Genomic DNA, 6,000 nt, shown 5'->3' with positions numbered 1-6,000 from the left:
GTTAAGAAGTAGAGCACACGACAGTATTTTAAGTTATTTAGGAGTCATTCTTCCTGGAAAGAGGAGACTAGCATGAAGGCCTCTGGTCCTCTGAGGCTATGGTCCAATCAAGCACGCCCCAGTCAGGTCTCCCCTTGGATACAGGAGGCTGCAGTCTAATTCAGAGCTTTTCCTTTTTGTTTTAATTTTCAAAGATTTTATTTATTTATTTATTTATTTATTTATTTATTTATTTATTTATTTGAGAGAGACGGGGAGAGAGAGCATGAGCAGAGAGAGGGAGAAGCTGACGCCCTGCTGGACAGGGAGCCCAATGCGGGGCTTGATCCTAGGACACTAAGATCAAGACCTGAGCCAAAGGCAGATGCTTAACCTAAAACTGAGCCACCCAGGAGCCCCAAATTCAGAGCTTTTCCAATTTCCCATTTTCCCTGGCAGCTGCAGGGAAAATAGTAGTGAGAGTTACAATAGTAGCTAACATTCATTGAGAACTTTATCAGTTCCAGGCTTTATGACCAGTATTTCACTCAATCCTGTCTTTACCCCTGCAAGGAAGGTACTAGAACTTAAAGAGATGAGAGCAACCTTTCCCACGTCACCAGTGTCCTCTCTGAGTGGCATGCAGGTCTGAACCCAAAGCCCACGGGACTTGTTTCATCTGACAAGACAGTCTCCTAGGTTTGTGTTAACGCACGCTGCATTTCCAGGTAACGGTAGTCCTGGTGTCTGCCGTGGACTGAATTGTGCCTCCTCGCACAGCCAGATCCATGTTAAAGCCCTATGCTCAGTGGGACTGTATATGGAAATAGGGTCTCTGGGAGGTAATTAAGTTAAATGAAATCATAAGTGTGGGGCCCTGATCCCATAGGATTAGGGTCCTTCTGAGATCCCAGAGTGCTCACTGGCTCTCAGAAGAAATGTCCCGTGAGGACACAGGGCAGAGGCAGCTGGCCAGCGACACACCAGGAAGAGAGCTCTCACCAGAAATCAAATCTGATGACCCTTGATCTTGAACTTTCAGCTTCCACATCTGTGAGGAAATAAACTTCTAATGTTTGAGTGGCCCGATCGATGGTACTCTGCGTAGCAGCCCCGGCCAACAAATACAATGTCTTAGATTATTGCACCTGCTTGCCTCCACGTGGTTAGATCAAGGATAAAGTTGGACCATTTCTATCACAGAGAAGGTTGAAGGCCAGTGCCTCTTTCTAGAGCTCCCCAGTATTCCAGTTGTGGAAATTGTTTATCAAGAATTGTTTGAGGAACCGCAAACCTCACTTCCATTAAGTCACTTCTGGTCTTCTTTCACCAGAGAACACACTAAAAAAATACTCATTAACTCTCCTATTAGTTGGCATTGAACTCAGTGCTTTTAAATGAAGTTAGAGACCGGGTTTCTTGTACTAGCGTGTCCTGTAAGGGTAATAGTATCGATATTGGCATAAATGTGAATTAAATCATCCTTCTTAAAAGTAGACTTGGTTAAAATTAGTCATTTTCTCTTCTCCCCTTTAAACATCATACCATCCGGACTTCCCCATTTTCATCACACAATCTATCAGCTTCTCAAAACTTGAAAATGAGGACTTTTTTTTTTTCCATTTGTTTTCCTTCTTTCTCCACAGACGCAGAACATGATAGAGGTATTGCAATGTTTTTCATAAAATATAACCTTTAAGCTTAAGCATCTCAATATTCTCTGGGCTGTAGGCATGGATCTACACGTACTAGCTCTGTGGCTGCAGGTAGATTATTTGGCATTTCTAAGCCTCTCTTTCTTCATCTGAAGTATGGGTTTATAGTGGGGATTAAATGAGTTTACACAGGAAAGGCTGACAAGTCATAAATTCTCAATTAGCTGTCAATTACTACCACAACCACTATTGGTCCTATTTCTATCGCTGCGGATACAAGTACTATTATTCCCACTGCTGCTCTTACAAGTCTACTATAGTAATTTCTGTCCATACAAATACTACTTTACACTTCTGCTGGGAAAAGCACTACAGTGACAGATCCTAAATCCATCAATGACAATAATTTTTCTTAAAAAGATCATTCTCGGTCCAGATGTCTCCAAATAACTACCAACTGCAGTATCACGACCAAATTCTTCCCTAATGATGGCCGAGAAGGCTTTTCCCTGGCTGTCTGTTGCCTCCCCATTCTGTCTTCATAGCTCATTACTAGGACAGTCCAGGTATATATTTCCTCATCTGCATAGTTATTAATAGCTCCCTGTTCCCTCTCAAAAGTGTCCTGGTTTGGTTGCTGCGTTTATAGGGCCACCCTACTTGTTTCACATTTGCTTTGACTTTCCGCTCCAGCCAGCAACACCATCACACACATTTCACTTGCTCTCACCTTCAAGCTATTCCCCCTGCCTGGAATGCTGTTGTCATACCACTGCCAAATCATGAACTTTCTCTCCTTCAGAACCCTACTCAGAACTCACCCTCGGGATGAAACTTTCTCTGATAATACTGCCCTCCACCCAGTCCAGAAAGCTCTCAGCAATCATGTAAATAACTCTGTATGACTTTAATTGGCTCTGTTTATAAACTCCTTCTTGTATCTTTTTCCCCTCCAGGTATTTTTTCTAGGTGTTTATCCTGTCTCCATTAATTTGTAAACTCCCAGAGGGCAAGGCCTGAACACAGGTTGGTGTTGGCATAATGTGGATGAACAGTTAGCGCTGCGTGGCAGACAGTGCAAACCTTGATTACTAATCTGTAAAAACAAAACAAAAAAAACAAAAAAACCAAAACCCCAAATCCCCAACAACCATCCTTTGTTAAGGCTTTGCTTGTGATGGCCTGAGACTACTAACCGAATGTGAGAATACAGCTAGTTTCTGCTAGTGTCCAGTTAACTAGGATAAAATCAACAGTTAAAGGCTCTCCATAATGGGGGGGGGGGGCGCTGACATATTCTGATCTAGAAGAATGAGCATGCAAGGCACATTAGGGAGATTCTTTTGCTTCGCAGGTGTACCCTTGTCCCTTCAAGGCTTCATTCAGGTCCATCTCGGAAGGGAAAGAATATTTACTTTCAATACAGAGCTAAAAAGCAAACAAAGCCTCAGAAAACATACAATACCACCTTGTTCTGAGTTTGTGCTAAGAGGGGAGGGGAAATGAATCTAATTTAGAAGGCCTTGTGTGTGTGTGTGTGTGTGTGTGTGTGTGCGTGTGTGTGTGTAACAGACAGGACAGGACAGCACAGGGTCCAAGCTCTTGGGGATCATCAGCGAGGTGGATTATTGTTCACTTCGGTCCAGGTAACAAAGGGACAGCCCGGGCAAAAGGCTCCTTTCTCCCTGCGGGGAGGGGAAGAAGTGGAAATCCTTTACCGTGACCACCTGCTTCCCTCTCTTCAAACCGGCACAGAAAGTGCCAAATATCTGTGTATCACTCTCGGCCCAGAGCCCACGGCCTAAACCGACGCAGGCGGTGCACCAGATAACATCAAAGCCCCAGGCAGGGGCCCGAAAGGGGGGGGGCCGAGGCAGCCGAGGCAACCAGGCGCCTCCCCCTAGCATTTCCTCTCACGCCCACTTCCAACCTAGGAGGCTTTGGGTTTCTGCTTTTGTTGTTTTTAAAATTAAAAGTTAAAAACCCAGGCAGCTTGGGAGCGGACTTTGGCGTTGCAGTTCGGGTAAGTTTTCCGCCGGTTTCTTTTGTCTGGCGTCTGCGGGCAGAGTTGGCGGAGCGGGCGGGGAGGGTTTCGTCGCCGGGTCGCCCCGAAGAGGAGGGGGAGGGGAGGGGGAGGGGAGGGGGAGGAGGAGGAGGGGATTCGGCCGGTGGACGGGAAAGCCCGGCGCGCGCGGAGGGCGGAGGGCGGAGGGGAGGGGAGGGGAGGGGAGGGGAGGGGAGGGACGGGCGGCGGCGTGACCCGGCGGCCGGCGGGGAGGAACCTCCGGGATCTCCGCGTGGCGGCGGCGCTGCTGCCGGGCCGCGCGCGGGGCGCAGGGCGGAGGGCGCGGGGCGCAGGGCGGGGGGCGGCGGGGCCGCGCCAGGGGGGAGCCCGAGCCGGGCCGGGCGGCCGCGTGGGAACCGGGGCTGGCGGCCGCGCGGGCGGGGGCGGGGGCGCGGGGCCCCGCGGTGCACTCGCGTCCTGCCAGAAGTGCTCAGCAAGGAAAATGTGTGCAGAGCCTGGCCGTGGCCTGCCCTGGCTTGAACCGCAGTCCGGGTGGGGGGGCTGAACAGCGTTCACGCGGCCAGCAGGGTTGCAGCCCGAGAGAAATAGGGCCCTGGGAACCCCCTTCTTCTTCTTTTTTTTTTTTTCACTCCGCCCCAAGAGTAGGGTCACCTCCTCCACTGTCCCAGAATTTTTGACAGTTCAAACCGCTGTTCACCATTTACATTTACCTTCTGGTTAAAAAAAGAAAAAAAAAAAGAAAAAAATTTTTTTTCTTTCCCCCCCTTACATTCCGACACCATTTGCGAAACTGTATTTAATTTGCCCACAAGACAAGTCGAAGCGAGCTACTGTACCGGTTAGCTGGATTTCCCTGCGTTCTGATGACCAGGAAGTTAGAACTGCAGGCGGAATTAGGAAAAAGGCATTGCATTTAGGAAATTCGAAACTAGGAAATAGGAAGCTGTCCCGGATCGCCGGTATTTCAAAGGAAAGTTTAATGTTGATTTGCCGCTCAAAAGTTGTGAGTCGTCTGTTTAAGGGGGGAGGGGGACTCTTTTTAACGAGCTAAAATAGCAAAATTATCTATTATAATTCTAAATTGCATGCTTAATCTGTTGGGAAGCTCACAACAATGGCAAAAATCCCATACAAACACTGTGTTCACCAAGTATGTGGTTAAAAATATACTCATTCAGTTTGGATTTTGATTTAGCAAGTGACACCAAGGAGAATTAATCATGATCAAGCTACCTTAATCTTTATCCTCTGACAGTTTAGATGTACTTTAATATCTTTTATTCAAATGCCCAGTTGGGAAGTTATAGCACATACTGTTTTTTGTGATTGCCATCCATTAAATAGCCTTTATTTTTATAAAAGACAGACGATTACATCACACTGAAAATTTAAAGATTGCATTATTTCATTGCCAGGTTGGGAGTATAGTATGCTAAACAACGTCATTTCAAATGTAGGCAGTTGTTGGGTGATCTTTGCTCTCATGACCAAATTTAGTTTTTAATAGGTAATCCTTCCTCCCCCCCCCCCCCCAACTTAGGTGACATTACTTTCGGTCACAAGCTCGCCCTTATTGAGTATTCCATTTTTAATCATTCCTATTCTGGTGCATTAAAGCTTTTTCTTAGTTCAGATGAGCTAGAGGTAGGACTTCCTCAGGGGACTTTTCGGGGTCAACCCTAGCAGGAAAAGCCTCGATGTCTTTCTGGAAGCCCCAGGGAACAAAACAATTCAAGTCTGCACAGATGGGCCCGCGTAGTGGGTGTACGGTCGTTTAGCATATTTATTCCTTAAAAGGGGAAAGCAGTTTGGTTTAATCTGAGAAATTTTTCCTGCATCCAAATTTCTGCCTCGCCTCATTCCCCCCCGAAGTTCAACGTGGCTCCTCCAGGCAGGGACTCTCGCCTGCTTCGCCCGGCGTACGTGAGCCCCCTCCCGCCCCGGTTTCCAACAGCGCACAGTAGGTCTAACCCCGAAACACCTTCCTTATCAGTGCCCTGGCCCAGCCCCTCCCGACTCTTTCCATAGATTACACACGCTCCCAGCTTCCTCTGACTGCTTTCTAGCAGCCAGGGGCAGAGTGGTTTAGGGCCAGTACCCCGCCTGCCCCCGCCCCTCCTTCCCCGGGCCCCCCGCCCGCCGGGCCCCCCGTGCCCCCCGTGCCCCCCGTGCCCCCGGCTGTCAGGCGGGCAGGCAGGGGTTAACCGCGCCGGCAGCCCCGGCTCTGGGAACCACCGGCGGGCTCCGGAGCGGCCTCTGGAATAACCTTGGCTTCCCTCAATCTTTTAATAGAACATCCGCCACCAAGAAGTGGTTTCAGTTCAGGGTTAATAATACGTC

At 48.4% G+C, this 6,000-nt stretch overlaps 1 protein-coding gene across 1 annotated transcript in view; it reads left to right on the top strand.

Moving 5' to 3' along the window:
• The first annotated feature begins 3,509 nt into the window (after positions 1-3,509).
• Positions 3,510-6,000, top strand: part of HIVEP1 (HIVEP zinc finger 1) — a 145,005-nt gene continuing 142,514 nt past the window's right edge. Inside the window, exon 1 of the mRNA XM_041770094.1 lies at positions 3,510-3,657. The gene's annotated coding sequence lies outside the window, so the exon portion shown is untranslated. The remainder of the gene's footprint in view (positions 3,658-6,000) is intronic.

The sequence above is a fragment of the Vulpes lagopus genome, chromosome 10 (genome assembly GCF_018345385.1).
Source record: "Vulpes lagopus strain Blue_001 chromosome 10, ASM1834538v1, whole genome shotgun sequence".
NCBI lineage: Eukaryota > Metazoa > Chordata > Mammalia > Carnivora > Canidae > Vulpes > Vulpes lagopus.
This window is presented reverse-complemented; position numbering and strand designations above follow the sequence as displayed.